Source organism: Macaca thibetana, chromosome 15 (genome assembly GCF_024542745.1).
Source record: "Macaca thibetana thibetana isolate TM-01 chromosome 15, ASM2454274v1, whole genome shotgun sequence".
NCBI lineage: Eukaryota > Metazoa > Chordata > Mammalia > Primates > Cercopithecidae > Macaca > Macaca thibetana.
The window spans coordinates 57,510,653-57,528,196 of NC_065592.1; the positions used below are offsets into that span (position 1 = coordinate 57,510,653).

Here is a 17,544-nt window from a genome sequence, read left to right on the forward strand (position 1 = left end):
CAGCAACTCATGTTCTGCTCATATTCCAGTCTCCATTCCAGTGGTGCTCAGTTCCTGGCACTGGTAGTTGCAGCTCATGCCTCACTTGCTCTCTAATCCCAGCTGCAGGAGGACTCCCAGCTTGCTTCCCAATTCTACTAGTGACAGTCCCAGTTTTTGTAATACCTCAGTCCCAGTGTCACTGGGCTCCAGGACAGCATGCAGTCTGCCAAAGGCTAGGTTTGAAAATGGCACCTTGCTGTAGTGGCTTGGGTCTCAAAAAGGGTGTGGGACCCAACATGAGCTTCCTCTCTGGAGCAATGCTGTCTCATGGTCTGCTGGTAGCTTCCTATGTTACTTTCGGGACCAAGAAAGCTGCCAGGAGACCATAGGACAGGGGAACAAAGGTAAAAAGGTTCTCCGTAGCCAGGATTGCATGATTCCACAGTCAGGATGTGGGACACTGAAAGTCTGTCACTTACCCTTTCCCTGTATTTGGAAGTCACTCCTGGCTGCCAGCTGATGCCAGCCAGGCAGACTGCCTCTCTCACTTCTCCTTCCCCACTTTTGATGCTTTTTTATCACTTCTTTGTTGAATTCCAGCATTCTCTTGTGGATAATGTATTCAAAATATGACCGTCTATACACTATTTTGGTTCTTCTAAGTGGAGAAGGCTGGAGTGAAATGATTTCAGTCAGCCGTCTTGAAGCCTCTATACTTTTTTTCTTTACTTAGCAATATATTGCTATGTATTAAATAACAGAGATCTTCCTCATTTCTTTTTGTTGCTGAATATTACTCAACTGTGTGTATGTACCTTAGGTTTTTGAACTTAACATCTGTGTTTGGGTATTTGTTTACTCATATTATTGGGGTCCTTTTAAGGCAGAACATGGAGAATATTTATCTCTGTGTTTCCATCACCTGGGAGCTTCTGACACATAGAATCCCCTCTTGAGATGCTTGTGCAGTAAATGGCTGAATATATTTGTGTATAGTGTATGCAAACACTAATGTTTACTAAGCCTATTAATGGCAATGTTCACACTTTCTATTTCTAGTATGGTGCTGAAAAATATCTCTGTGTCTTTTCAGGTTAATCAAGGGAGACTCCTTGGACAAAGTAAAATTTGAGGAGCTCCTCAAATGTAGAGAATAAAATATATGTGTACCTATAAGTGTGTGAGCTACATGTACACAAAATATGTCTATTTTCTAGGCCAAAAAATTATGAAAGGAATTTTTGAACACTTCTTTATTTAAACATCACTATTTAGATCCTTTTACAGATTGCTATATTTAATTCTCACATGTTTATGAGATTGATGCTACTATAACCTTTTGATGAAGAAGGGGCCAAAATTTAAGAAGATTCCATAGATTGTTCAGGCCATTAATTATGTTTAAGAACACATGTAAATCTCACTCTAAATGCTTATAGAAATAAGATCATGGTCACTGGACCTACACAAATGTACATTTTGGTTTCAGAGTAGTAAAAATAGCTGACCTAGCTATCTACATTAACATAGTACATTAGTCAGGATGTGTGTGTGTACGTGTGTGTGTGTGTGTTTGTATATATGTGTATGTGTGTGTATATATGTATGTGTGTGTATATATGTGTGTATATATATGTACACACACACACACACACACACAGAAGAGATTTACCATAAGAATTGGCTCATGCTGGGGGCAGTGACTCACACCTGAAGTCCCAGCACTTTGGCGGGCCTAGTTATGAGGATCACTTGAGGCCAGGAGTTCAATACCAGCCTGGGCAGCATAGTGAGACCCCATCTCTACAAATAATTTGTTTTAAATAGCCGGGTTTGATGGTATATACTTGTAGTGCCAGGAACTCAAGAGGCTGAAGTGGGAGGATTGCTTGAGCCCAGGAATTTGAGACTGTGGTGAGCTTTGATTACATGACTGCACTCCAGCCTAGACGACAGAGCAAGACTTTGTATTTAAAAAAAAGAAGAAGAAAGAAAGAAAGAAAAAAAGAATTGGCTCATGCAGTTATAGGCTATGAAGGCCAAGAAGTTCCATGCTATCTGCCCCCTGGGGAACTAGGAAAGCTGGTGGTATAGTTTAGTCTGAGACCAAAGGCCTGAGAGTCAGGGAGCCAATGGTGTATAGGTTCCAGGATAATTCTGAAAGCTCAAGAACCAGGAACTCTGATATCCAAGAGCAGAAGATGGATGCCTTAGCTCATGCAGAGGGAGTGAATTCACTCTTCTGCTTTTTTGTTTTATTTAGGCCTTCAGTGGATTTAATGATACCCACTCACATAGATAGGGAAATCTTCTGTATGCAGCTTACCAATTCAATTTCTGATCTCATCCAGAAACCCTGTCACACAGACATCCAGGTATAATGTTGTATCAGATAGCTGAGGATCCTTTAGCCCACTCAAATTGCCACATAAAACTAACTATCACACCCAGGAAGATTGAAGCAGATTAGTTTATTAATTGAAATATCGGAATAGATGTCTTTGATGCTGTTCTTTCAATATTTATTTTTTGCTCTCATGACATTCTTAAATCATATGCATATTAATGAAAAATAACTTTTTGTAATTTTGGGGTTAATTGCCTTCTAGTCAATTGCATAATAGTGATAATAACGTCTACCATTTATTTGAGCACTTATGATATCTAAGGCAATATTTCTAGTTATATGCATGTGCCATCCCTTTTTAAAATAAACTTTATTTTTAGAATGGTGATTTTAAAATAATACAGAGAGTTTTGAGATATGCCGTACCTAATTTCTTCTATTGATAACATTGTAGCAAATGTACCATGCTAATATTAATGAACCATATTATTAACTGATGTTCATACTTTGTTACTTTATTTAGACTTTCTTAGTTTTTATCAAGTGTCCCTTTTTTATTGTTTAAGGATCTCATCCATGTACCATATTATATTTAAAAGTCATATCTCCTTAAAATTTTGGCTGTAACAGTTTTTGCAACTTTCCTTGTTTTTTGATAGCTTTGACAGTTTTGGGTAGTACTAGTCAGGTATTTTGTAGAATGTCCTTTCATTGGGATTTCTCTGATGTTTTTCTCATCATTACACAGGTATTACGTTCCTTGGGGACTAAGACCACAGTTGTAAAGTGCCATTTTTGCCATATTATGTTAAATGTACATATTTTGAACATGATTTATCACTGTTGATGTTGACTTTGATCACATAGGTAAGGTATACACAGTTCATTTCTAATTTTCATAATTCATCATTAAATATTTTATTTATTTTATGGATGAAGAGACAAAAATGTCATAGGACTTGGTAATAGTCACCAGCAGATCTGTCTGAGAAAGCCTCTCATTTGACCACTAAATTGAGTCCTTAGAAAGTGAGATTAAAGTAAATTATATAAGAAAATTTTTGACTTGGGAAAGTGCAGGTGTGGAAAATTTATAGAGATTTCCATGATACAGAACAATTTCCCTCCCCGCCCCACAAGGATGAGAATGGAAGGAAATGCAATGGACTAGATGTGCAAAGTTTAATGTAGTTTTACGTAAAAAGGAGACATTGGTTAAGGGTCATTTTTTAGTGAGAACGTGGTCATCGAAAATTAAGAGAGACAAGGGTAATAACATCATAGTCACTGTATTCTGTTTACATTGAGCAGGGAAATAATCACCAACCAATATTTTTTGAATATTTTAGGTGTACGAGGCATTTTACATAGATAATTTTATTTAATCCTCACAGTAAGGCTATGAAGTAGTAGTATCCCCATTTAGTAAATGCAAGAACTGGAACTCAGGGAGTTTAAGTGATGTGGCTAGGTTCAGACAGCAAATAAGAGATGACTAATCCATTAAACTAGCCCTCAGAGACTTTGGCTTTTCGTATTTGCATACAGCACCTACAGATATAAAAGTATCCAAAAACTATTTGTAAATAGACTAACTGAATGGATAGCTACATGAAGAGACAGTGCCAAGATAAGGCAAAAGATTCTCTAATTCCAAATTCAGCAATGGCATGCAGTTAGGGAGGCTTGTATGCCATCTTCTGTGTGCCTTGCTATGTTCTAGGGTATAATGATGATGGCTTACTGAATTAAAAAAAATTTTTAATCTTTGAAAATATCTCTACTAAACTGTGTTTCTTGGAGATGTCTAATATTTTATGAAGAACTACATTTCTTGGCCACTGAATTGACTTAATGAAATTGTGATGTTCATGCTTGGACATGCTCCAGCCCTATGGGTAATGAAAACCCACTAAGAAACCCAAGAAAGATAAAATAATATAATAAAAAATAAATGGGAGTGAGCATTGTGAGTGAACAAATTAATGAGACTATTATAAGGGATGTAACTCCTTAAAATGTAGTCATTTTTGCAAAGACAACATTAAGTATTTTAATCACATGTACTCAAAGAAGAATATCCAAAACCCTTTTTACAAAGGTTTAGGCACATTTATATGGTATTTTTTCCCTAAAGAATCTTAAAAATTATCAGCTCTTAAAGTGTGTACATAAAACAGCAGAAATCACTAAGTTTTAAAATGTATGTGTGGAGGGGTGCAGTCTGCAGAAAGCACCACCATTATTGAAAAGGTGATAATGTCAGTTTTGTCTCATCAAGGGATTGGTTATCAACGGGAGCTATTTGAAATTTCAGAAGGTCTCCTCCTGTCCTGGGTCAGGTCTGGCTCTCTATTTTCTCTAAATGAGTTAGAAGCTTTGAATTCTTTCTTTCTATTCTAACCCAGAGTTCTTTAAAGGAGAGGAGAACTACAGTTATTTCTCTTGCATTGCTCTGAATATGAGTAAATTGAATTCATAAACCCCTACTGTTGCACACCTCTCTGGCCTTGCCCCTTAGAAACAGCACTGAGGAGCTCTTGTTTTTGAGACTGTTCTTCCTGCATTCAGATTTGGGTACAGCAGGGGATAGAAGAAGCAATTTTCAGATTCCATGGTGGGCTGGATTAAATTACTCCACAGGCCATATGTCTCACAGACCTACTAGAGTGGATTAAGTGTTTTGCTTCCTGTGTGCATTTGAATATTTTTTCATAAAAGAAAGAAAATGTTTATGCAGGCCTAGTAAGGGAGAAAGAGACAAACAAACAAATTCAGGTGGCAAAGAAGCATCCTAGATATTTCCTGTTGGTGCATGACAGCCAGGACTAGATGGATTTGAAGATGAAAAGGTTGAAGCAGGACATTCTGCTTGGATTTCATTAACTATTAACATATGTTCTATCAAGGACAAAGAGTAACCATCAGGCTTTTGTTTGTTTGTTTTTAATTCCTTCCCAGAGCTTGATGATATAGATTGCTGAAATTTAAAAATAAAAGAACTAATATATCTATATTTGCACCCGGAGGAAAAATATACCTTGGAGTTAAAGGGACAGGGACTGTGGTTTTCCAACAAGGCGAACTATGACAGAGAATGTAATACTTTGAGTGTTTTTAAAAATAGTAAATTGGTCATAATAATATGTCATAGTAAACATTTATAGAGAATAGTAACATATGATTTATTGTGTAATCATCATATGCCTTATACTTTGCTTGTTATTTTATCCTCCAACAGCACTCTGAGGCTTGTTATTAATACATTATTTTAGAGATGAAGAAATTGAGGTTAAATAGCATCCGGGTTCACACAGTGAAAATGGGATGTGAATTCTGCTTTTTGTTTTTACCTCTTGAACTCAGGTTCTCACCTACAGCCTTATATTTCCACTTGCATAGAAAATATATAGGGAAGTTTAAATTTTCCCTATGAAGATTTGATTGACTGTCTGCTGAAATAAATTGACAATGAAGAGATTAACAGGAGAAAATGTATACAAATGTATTAATGTTCAAAAATGTGCAGGAGCCACACAAAATATGAGACTCTGAGGGTGGAGCAAAATGGTGGAATAAAGGCTCCACTGATCATCCCCCCAACAGCAGCACCAAAATTAACAAGTTTCTACAAAGGAAAAACACCTTCCTAAGAACCAAAACTCCGGTGAGCCCTCATAGTACCTGGTTTTAACTTCATATTGCTGAAAGAGGCACTGAAGAGACAGAAAAAACAGTTGCCAGTGCCACCCCTCCCCCATCCCCCTGCAGCAGTGATGTGGTGCAGAAAGCATCTCTGGGTGCTGGGGAAGGGAGAACACAGCAGTTGTTATCTGCAGTGAATCCATATGGATCTGCAGCAACCTTAATTCTTGCCTCCTCAGAAGAAAGAATTTGACTGAGGGCCATAAAGCAAAAGGAGAGACTAAGGCAAGTTTTAGAGCAGGAGTGAAAGTGTATTTAAAAGCGTTGGAGCAGGAATGAAAGGAAGGAAAGTACAGCTGGAAGAGGGCCAAGCAGATGATTTGAAAGACACACTCACGGTTTGACCTTTTGACTTGGGGGTTTTATATATTTTCATACTTCCAGGGTCTTGTGTTCTTTCTCCCCTGATTCTTCCCTTGGAGTGGGCTGTGCATGCACAGTGGCCTGCAAGCACTTGGGAGGGGAGCATGTTTCGTGTGTTTACTGGAGTTGCATGCATTCGTACTTGAGACAATCTTCTCTTACCAGTTGAATGTCCCTAAGAGGTCATATACCAGTTAAATTCTGCCGTTTTCCCTCTTAATGCACATGCTTGAGCCCACTTGCCCAACTCTTGAGAGCTTATTGGAAAGCTACTGATCATCAGTTTCTTTCCATTAAAATAGGTGTTTCTATTTATTGTGAGACTGCCTTTCCCTGGTGCTGGCTGAAACCAATTATTATTTTGGAGAAACAGTGTGACAACTGCCTGACCATCATGTCATGGTCACTTGACATTCTTGTTAGTTTGTGGGGAGCTCTCTCCTGCCCTGATCAGGCCTGACTAGCTACCTACTGGTACATTGTGAGGCATGAAACTTAGTGCTGTCCTATTAGAACAGAAAGGAAAAACAGACCAAACTCAGCAGATCCCCACCCAGGAAGGGAGCATTTAAACCAGCTCTAGCCAGAGGAGAATAACCAATCCCAGTGGTCCTAGCTTGAGTGCCTGCAAACCTCACCACCGAGGGATACAGCACTCTGTGTCTCCAAGTAAACTTGAAAGGCAATCTAGGCCATGAAAACTACAAAACTCAGAAACTTAGGCGAGCCCTAGTGCTGAACTAGATCCAGAGACAGTGGACCGGGAGGTTGGGGTAGCTAAGGGAGTACTGGCATTACCCCTCCAGGCTGCATGGCCCACTTCTCCAAAGAGACCCCTTCCTTCCTCTTAAAGAGAGGGAGGGAAGAGTGGGGAGGACTTTGTCTTACACCAAGGATACCAGCTCAGTCAGAGCAGGATAGGGTACTGATCATAGTTTTGAAGGTACTGTTCCAGACTCTAGCTTCCGGATGACATTTCTAGATACACCCTGGGTCAGAAGGGAACCCCTTGCTTGAGGAAAATGATGCAGTCCTGGAAGCATTTATCATCTGATTGGGCCCTGAATCATTAGCTTCGATACCCAGGTACTATATCGGGGGTCTTGGGTGAGCCTCTGAGACTTGCTGGCTTCGGGTGAGACTCAGCATGTTACCAACTGGTGGCTCTGGGGTAAAACTCCTTCTGCCTGAGAAAAGCAGAGGGAAAAGTAAAGGGGACTATGACTTTGCACCAGCATGGCCACAGATGGGTACAGCACTAAGAGGGCTCCGGGGGTCCCCATTTCTAGAAACTGACTCTTGGATGGGTATTTGTGAACCTACCCTGGAACAGAGGAAAGCCTGTTGCCCTGAAGGGTGAAGCGCACGCCAACCAGCATTAAGGACAAGTTGATGTAAGAGAGCTTGGGCCTTAAGGGAACATTGGCAGTAGTCTGGCAGTACTCTTTGTGACCTGGGGTGGCAGTAGCTACAGAGTGAGGCTCCTCTGTCTTTGGAAAGGAGAGGGAAGCATGGGAAGAAGTGTGTGTTGTGGTTTGTGTGCCATTCTAGCTGTGATACAATAGAATACCAGGTAGATATCTAAGGTTTTTTACTCTATTCCCTAACTCCTTGATGACACTTATGGACCCACCCAACACCTGAGGGACCACATCACCTTGAAGGAAAGGACAAAGGCCTACCTGGCTTTGCCACCTGCTGATTTTAGAAATCCAGGGACTTGAGTGAACACAGGTGTTAGCCAGGTAGTACTTACAACAGATTTTGGGTGAGACCCAGTGTTGTCCTAACTTCAGTTCAGACCCAGTGCAGTCATAGTGGTGGTGGCCACAGGAGTGTTTGTATTTTGTGCCCCCAGCTTTAGGTGGCTCAGAACAGATAAACTATGTTTAGGGGAAAGTAAGAGAAGAGAGCAAGAGTCTGCCTGATAATCCGGATAATTCTTCCAGATCTTGTCCAAGACCATCAGGACGGTACCTCTATGAGTCTGCAAGAGTCATGATGTTACTGATTTGGGGTGCCCCCTAAAGCAGAAGCATCTTAGATCACAACACATAATGTTTTTTCAAATATCTGGAAAAGACTTCCCCAGAAGGACAGCTACAAATATGCTTACACAATGAAGACTATAATAAACACCTAACTCTTCAATGTCCAGGCATAACAGGCATCTACAAGCATTAAGACCATCCAGGAAAACATGACCTCACCAAATGAACTAAATAAGCCTCCAGGCACCAATCATAGAGAAAGAGAAATATGTAACCTTTCAGACAGAGAATTCACAATATCTATGTTGAGGAAACTCGAAGAAATTCAAGATAACACAGGGAAGGAATTCAGAATTATATTAGATAAATTTATCGAAGAGATTAAAATAATCATAAGAAACGAGCAGAAATTTTAGGGTTGAAAACACGATTGACATACTGAAGAATATATCAGTCTGTTAATAGCAGAACTGATCAAGCAGAAGAAAGAATTTGTGAGCTTGAAGACAGGGTATTTGAAAATACAATCAGAGAAGAAAAAAGAAAAAAGACTAAAAAATGAAGCATATCTGAAAAATCTAGAAAATATCCACAAAACAGCAAATTTAAGAGTTACTGGCTTTAAAAGAGGAGGTAGAGAAAGAGATACGGAAAGTTTATTCAAAAGGTTAATAACAGAAAACTTCCCAAGCCTAGAGAAAGATATCAATATTCAAGTACACGAAGGTTATAGAACCCTATGCAGATTTAACCCAAAGAAGACTACTTCAGTGTATTTACTAATCAAACTCCAAAAGATCAAGGATTAAAAAAGCATCCTAAAAGCAGCAAGAGAAAAGAAACAAATAACATATAATGGAGCTCCAATATGTCTGGCAGCAGACTTTTCAGTGGAAACCTTACAGGCTAGGAGAGAGTGGCATGACATATTTAAAATGCTGATGGAAAAAAAATTATGCTAGGATAGTAAATCCAGCAAAAATATCCTTCAAACATGAAGGAGAAATAAACACTTTCCCAGACAAACAAAAACTGAGGGATTTCATCAATACCTATCCTACAAGAAATGCTAACAGGAATATGTCTCTCAGAAAGAAAAGGACAATAATGAGCAATAAATAATCACCTGAAGGCATAAAACTCCTGGGTAACAGTAAATACACAGAAAAACACAAAATATTATACATTGTAAATGTGGTATGTAAATTACTCTTATCCTAAGTAGAAAGACTCAATAATGAACCAATCAAAAATAGTAACTACAACTTTTCAAGACCTATTCATTACAATAGTATATAAATAGAAACAATAAAGTTAAAAAAACTGGGGGATGAAATTAAGGTGTGGCATTTGTATTAGTCTATTTTTGTTTGTCTGTTTATGCAAATAGTGTTAGGTTGTAATCAGGTTAAAACAAAGTGTTATAAGATCGTATTAGCAAGCCTCATAGTAACTTCAAACCAAAAAACATACAATGAATACACACAAAAAAGCATGAATCTAAAAATTATATCACTAGAGAAAATCACCTTCATTAAAGGAAGGTAGGAAGAAAAGAAAGATGGAAGTCATGACCAGAAAACAAATAACAAAATGGCAGGAGTAAGTCCTTACTTATCAATAATAACATTAGATATATAAATTGACTAAATGCTTCACACAAAAGACATAGTTTGGCTAAATGGATTAAGAAAGATGACCCATTGATCTGTTGCCTACAAGAAACACATTTCACCTATGAAAACACACACAGACTGAAATAAAGGGAAAGTAAAATATATACCATGCTAATGGAAACCAAAAAAGAGCAGCAGTCACTATACTTATATGAAACATAATGGATTTTAAGAGCAAAACTATAGAAGAGACAAAGAAGGTGACTATGTAATGATAAAGAGGACAATTTAGCAAGAGAATAAAATAATTTTAAATATACATGCACCCAACACTGGAGCACCCAGATATATACAGGGAATATTATTAGAGGTAAAGAGAGAGTTAGGCCCAAATACAATAATAGTTGAGATTTCAATATCCAACTTGTATTGTGAGAAAGATCTTCCCAACAGAAAATCAACAAAGAAATATTAGACTTAATCTACACTATAGACCAAATGGATCTAATAGATATTTACAGAACATTTTATCTAAGAGCTGCAGAATACACATTCTTTTCCTCTGCACATGGATTATTCTCCAAAATAAACCATACATTAGGTCACAAAACAAGTCTTAAAACATTTAGAGAAATGGAAATAATATCAAGCATCTTCTCTGACCACAATGGAATTAAACTAGAAATTAGTAACAAGAGGAATTTTGGAAAGTATATGAATATATGGAAAATAAACTATATGCTCCTAAATGACCAGTGGGTAAATGAAAAAATTAAGAAGGAAATTGAAAAATTTCTTAAATGATAATGGAAACACAACATGCCAAAACATATGTAATACAGCAAAATGACTACTAAGAGGGAAATTTATAGCTTTAAGTTTCTACCCAAAAAAGGAGGAAAAATTTCAAATGAACAATCTAATGCATCTTAAGGAATTAGAAAAGCAAGAACAAACCAAACCCAAAATTAGTTGAAGAAAAAAAAAATAAAGATTAGAACAGAAATAAATAAAAATGAAATGAAAAACACAATAGAAAGAATTAGTTTAAAAGTTGGTTATTTGAAAAGTTAAACAAAATGGACAAACTTTTAACTAGACTGAGAATAAAAAGGGAGAAGATCCAAATACATACAATCAGAAATGATAAAAGAGACATTACTTCTGAAACCACAGAAATTCAAAGGATCATTAGTGGCTAGTAAGGGCAACTATATGCCATTAAATTAGAAAATCTAGAAGGAATAAATAAATTCCTAGACACATACAACCTACCAAGACTGAACTGAGAAGAAATCCAAAACCCCTAAAGAGAGCAATAACAAGATTAAAGTCATAATAAAAAGTCTCTCAGTGAAAAACAACAACAACAACAAAAAAACAACAACAAAAAAACAAGAACTTTGAGATATGATGGCTTCACTGCTCAATTCTACCAAACATTTTAAGAAGTAATACCAATTCTACTTAAACTATTCCAGAAAAACAAAGGAGCAGGAAATACTTCTGCACTCATTCTACTAGGCCAGTATTACCCTGATACTAAAACCAGGCAAAGACATAAAAAAATAGAATTGCAGGCCAGTATCACTGATGAACATTGATACAAAAACCCTCAACAAAATCCTAGCAAACCAAATTCAAAAATAGGTTACAAATATCATTCATCATAATTAAGTGGTATTTATCCCTGGGATGCAAGGATGGTTCAACATAGCTAATCAATGAAAGTGATATGTCATATCAACAGAATGAAGGATAAAAACCATATGATCATTTCAATTGATGCTGAAAAAGCATTTGGTAAAATTCAACATCTCTTCATGATAAAAATCCTCAAAACCTGGGGATAGAAGGAACATACTTCAACATAATAGAAGCCATATATGACAGACCCACAGCTAGTACTATACTGAATGAGGAAAATTGAAAGCCTTCCCTATAAGTTCTGAAACATGACAAGGATGTCCACTGTCACCACTGTTAGTCAATATAGTACTGGAAGTCCTAGCTAGAGCAATCACACAAGAGAACAAATAAAGGGCATCAAAATGGAAAAGTAAGAATTCAAAGTATCATTGTTTGCTGATGATATAATCTTGTATTTGGAAAAACCTAAAGACTCCACAAGGAAACTATTAGAACTGATAAACAAATTCAGTACTGTTGCAGAATACAAAATCAACATACAGAGATCAGTAGCATTTCTATATACTAACAGTGAACACTCAGAAAAAGAAATAAAAATTAATTCCATTTAAATAGCCACACATAAAATTAAATATTTAAGAATTAATCAAAGAAGTGAAAGATCTCTATAATGAAAACCACAAAACATCAGTGAAAGATTTCTTGAGCAATATCCCACAAGTGCAGGCAACCAAAGCAAAAATGGACAAATGAAATCATATCAAGTTAACAACCTTCTGCATAGCAAAGAAGCAATCCACAAAGTGAAGAGACAACCCAACAGAATGGGAAAAAATATTTGCAAACTACATGTCTGACAAGGGATTAATAACCAGAATATATAAGGAGATCCAACAACTCTGTAGGAAAAAATATCTAATAATCTGATTTTTAAAATGGGCAAAAAATTTGAATAGACATTTCTCAAAAGACATACACATGACAAATATGCATATGAAAAGATACGTAACATCATTGATCATCGGGAATGCAAGTCAAAACTACAATAAGATGTTATCTCATACCAGTTAAAATGGTTAAAATGGCTTTTATACAAAAGGCGGGCAATAGCAAATGCTGGCAAGGATGTGGAGAAAAGGGAATCCTTAAACACTGTTGGTGGGAATGTTAATTAGTACAACTACTATGGAGAAAAGTTTGAAAGTTTTTCAATAAACTAAAAATTGAGCAACTCTATGATCCAGCAAATCCACTGCTGGCTATATACCTGAAAGAAAGGAGATCATTATACTAGACAGATTTCTGAACTCTTTTGTTTGTTACAGCTGTTTACAATAGCTAAGGTTTGGAAGCAACCTAAGTGTCCATTAACAGATAAATGGATAAAGAAAATGTGGTGCATACACACAATGGACTACTTCAGTCATAAAAAATAAGAGCTAGTCATTTACAACAACATGGATGGAACTGGAGATCAGTATGTTAAGTGAAATAAGCCAGGCTTAGAAAGACAAACATTGCATGTTCTCATTTATTTATAGGATCTAAAAATCAAAGCAATTGAACTCACAGAGACAGAGAGTAGAAGGACGGTTACCAGAGGCTGGCAAGCATAGTAGGGGACTAAATAAGACCTATTATTTGATAGCACAATAGGGTGACTACAGTCACTTACAACTGAATTTTACATTTTAAAATAATTTAAAGAGTATAATTGGATTTTTTTTAACTCAAAGGATAAATGCTTGAGAGATGGATACCCCATTCTCCATGATGTGCTGATTTCACATTCCATGCCTGTATCAAAACATTTCATGTACCCCATACATATAAACATCCTACTAAGTACTTATAAAAATCTTTTTTAAAAAACAAAGAAATTAGAGGGTAGTCATAGGAGAACATAGTACATTTACTTATTAAACAGCAACAACAATAAATGAGACTCAAAGTAGGACCAAATAGTTAGATTTAATACCCAATTCATAGTGGGAGGGAAGTGGGAAATGTGGACAATTTTAGAGGAAGAGTAGATGACTTTTAGGGGAAATGAATGGACCCAAATATCAGACAATAGCCTGGAACAAAGATTCTTTGGGCTCTAGGGGACGTGGCAACAGTTATGGGCAGTTGAGGGTGAAATTGCACTGTGAACAAAACTTGTTTTATTACGCAGATAAAATTTCTCTAACAACGCTTAGAAGAATAGTTGAAAGAATAGGTTAAAAATATGTCCAGATATGGTGTTCTGGGCATGGAGACTTTTAGTTTCCTCTCTAGCAATAAGAGTTGAACTCCTCTGGTTAATGTAGATTCCAGGAAAGGGGTTCCAAGATAATGACATTTCTTTTGGAAGAGCTTCCTCAGTCAGGATAAAAGAACTTTAAAGAGGGACCCTCCCTTCACTTAGCAGGGTAGAAACAGGAAAGGTTAGAGAGATTCCTGATTCTGAGGCAGTTTCTAAGGCCTTTTAATGTCTTTAATTCAAAGTATTCAGCATGCTAAAACATCATACTTTGGATTATTATTTTCTGAACCTCAACAAAAACAAAGCCTTAGGAAACATGATGTTATTTGACATGGTTAGGCTTTGTGTTCCTACCCAAATCTCATTTTGAATGCAATCCCCAGGTATTAAGGGAGAGGCCTGGTAGGAGGCGATTAGATCATAGGGCCATTTTCCAATAATATGGTCATGCTGTTCTTGCAATAGTGAGTGAGTTCTCATGAGAGCTGATGATTTCATAAGTGTCTGGCGTCTCACCTGCTTGCACTTCTCTCTCATCTGCTGCCATGTAAGACAAGCCTGCTTCCCTTTCTGCCATGATTGTAAGTTTTTGAGGCCTCCCCAGCCATATGGAACAGTGAGTCAATTAAACCTCTTTTCTTTACAAATTACCCAGTCTAAGGGATTTTTTCATAGCAGTGTGAAAACAGACTAATACAGTCAATTGGTACCACAGAGCGTGTGGTCTTCCTATAAAGATACCAAAAAATTTGGAAGCAACTTTGGAACTGGGTAACAGGCAGAGGTTGGAACAGTTTGGAGGGCTCAGAAGAAGATAGGAAGATATGGGAAAGTTCGGAGCTTCCTAGAGACTTGTTGAATGGCTTTGACCAAAATGCTGATACTGGTATGGCCAATGAAGTTCAGGCTGAGGTGGTCTTAGATGGAGATGAGGAACTTATTGGGAACTGGAGTAAAGGTCACTCTTACTATGCTTTAGCAAAGAGACTGGTGACACTTTGCCCCTGCCCTAGAGATCTGTGGAACTTTGAACTGTAGAGAGATGATTTATGGTATTTGGAAGAAGAAATTTCTAAGCAGCAAAGCATTCAAGAGGTGACAGATCATAAAAGTTTGGAAAATTTGTAACCTGATGATCTGACAGAAAAGCAAAACCTATTTTCTGAGGAGAAATTCAAGCCTGATGCAGAAATTTGCATTAGTAATGAGAATTAGAATGTCATTAGAATTAGAATTAGAATTAGAATTAGAATTAGAATGTTAACAGCAAAGACAATGGGGAAAAATGTCTCCCGGGCATGTCAGAGACCTTTGTGATAGCCCCTTCTATCACAGGCCCAGAAGCCTAGGGGGAAAAAAAATGGTTTCATGGGCTGGGCCCAGGGCCCCACTGCTCTGTGCAGCCTCAGGACTTGGTGCCCTGCATACGAGCAGCCAGGGCTAAAAGGTGCCAAGGTACTGCTCAGGCTGTGAAGGTGTAACCCCCAAGTATTGTTGGCTTCCACATGGTATTGGGCCTGCAGGTATGGAGAAGACAAGAAGTGAGGTTTGAAAACCTCTGTCTAGATTTCAGAGGATGTGTGGAAACACCTGGATGTTCAGGCAGAAGTCTGCTGCGGGGTCGCAGCCCTAATGGAGAACCTCTGCTAGGGTTGTGCAAAGGGAAAACATGGAGTTGGAGCCCCCACACAGAGTCCCCACTGGAGCACTGCCTAGTGGAGCTGTGAGAAAGGGCCACCCTTCTCTAGACCCCAGAATAGTAGATCCCCCAACAGCTTACACCATGTACCTGGAAAACCACAGACACTCAACACTAGCATGAAAGCAGCTGGGGCAGGGGGCTGTTCCCTGCAAAGCCACAGGGGCAGAGCTGCCCAAGGCCATGGAAGCCCACCTCTTGCATCAGCCTGACCTAGATGTGAGACATAGATTCCAAGAAGATTATTTTTGAGCTTTATGATTTACTGACTGCTCTACTGGGTTTTGCACTTGCTTGAGCCCATAGCCCCATTGTTTTGGCCAATTTCTTCCATTTGCAATGGAAGCATTTATCCAATGCCTGCACCCCCTTTGTATCTAGGAAGTAAGCAACGTGTTTTTTATTTTATAGGCTCATAGGCAGAATAAACTTGCCTTGTCTCAGATGACATATGGACTGTAGACAATGCTGAAATAAGACAAGACTTTGGGCGACTGTTGGGAAGGCATGATTGGTTTTTAAATGTGAAAAGACATGAGACTTGGGAGGGTCCAGGAGAAGAAGAATATGGTTAGGCTTTGTGCCCCATCCAAATCTCATCTTTAATTGTAATTCCAGGTATTGAGAGACCTAGTGGAAGGTGATTGGATTCTGGGGGTGGAATCCCCCATGCTGTTTTCATGATAGTGAATGAGTTCTCATGAGATTTGATGCTTTTATATGTGTCTGATATTTCCTCCTACACACACTCTTTCTCTCTCCTGCCACCTTGTGAAGAAGGTGCCTACTTCCCCTTCCACCATGATTGTAAGTTTCCTGGGGCTTTCCCAGCCATGCAGAATTGTGACTCAATTAAACCCCCTTTGTTTATAAATTACCATCTTGGGTAGTATCTTTATAGCTTTGTAAAAATGGACTAATACATTATCTTCCTTCTTTTTATGAGATTTAATATTATAATATGCCTTGAGGGTAGGAGAAGAAAGAAAAGTGAATAAAACTCAGAAATAACTTAAGATTTTTAGATGTTTCTATTATCCTTTATTTAAGCCTAAGAAAAGGCAGTAAATATAAGATCATCATTTATAAAGAAAGAAATCTCAATATTGATAAAGCAATTTCTCTGTGGCCCTCATGTCTTTCCAATGTGATTGGGTCTAAAAAGAACAAAAAAAAGCATATTATAAATGGAAATTCATAGACTAAACAGAAAAAGCGTTTGGGATTTTTGAAGCAAAACATTTTGATAATATAATTGAATATGCTAATAAGTGTTTATACTTTTATAGAGAAAGTCAACCAACCCATTAAAGGGTTCTCCAATGTGGACTACTGAAATATTAGCACTGTTTATAACAAATGATGTTTCAAAAGTGAATCTGATGATGTCATTTAGACATACCACACCTCCCCTGTGATCACCAGACACTTTTGTGATGGAAATACTTAGTCTAATTTTCTGATCAGATAATAAGAGGTTGTACGGTTATATAAACAGGTAAGAATATTTGCACCCCTTGAAAATCTTTTCTAAGATTTTACTTTTGCCATTATACTAACTCTCAATCAGAGAGTATTATTTTGAAAAACAATGTATTATTTTTCTTCAGGTTCTTTTGAACCTTTGATTAGTAAGGTCAAATATGCATCCTAATTAGTGGAATGTGAAATAAATAGTCTTCAAAGTCTCTTAGCTCTATGATGAGGCAAGCTGCCAGCCAGAGTAGTGTGTGACTGAAGATGTAACTAAACAGACCTTCTTAGAGAACCATGTGCACTAGGTTTTGCTTAGCAGCAGAGGAGGTACTAAATGAATTGCATTTTAAGCCTTGTGAAGATTAGACCATTAGTCAAAGAGCTAGTTAAGTGGGGAAAGACATTGACTCTGAATATTTAATAATTTTTACTTTACTGCCAAATTTCTTAAACTTTTTCCCTTTGCT

At 37.6% G+C, this 17,544-nt stretch overlaps 1 long non-coding RNA gene across 1 annotated transcript in view; it reads left to right on the top strand.

Annotated features, from left to right (window-relative positions):
* LOC126937870 (uncharacterized) overlaps positions 1 to 16,789 on the top strand; it is a 294,809-nt gene extending 278,020 nt beyond the window's left edge. The window contains exon 3 of the long non-coding RNA XR_007719883.1: positions 1,076 to 16,789. This is a non-coding gene — a long non-coding RNA (uncharacterized LOC126937870). The remainder of the gene's footprint in view (positions 1 to 1,075) is intronic.
* The last annotated feature ends 755 nt before the right edge of the window (positions 16,790 to 17,544 follow it).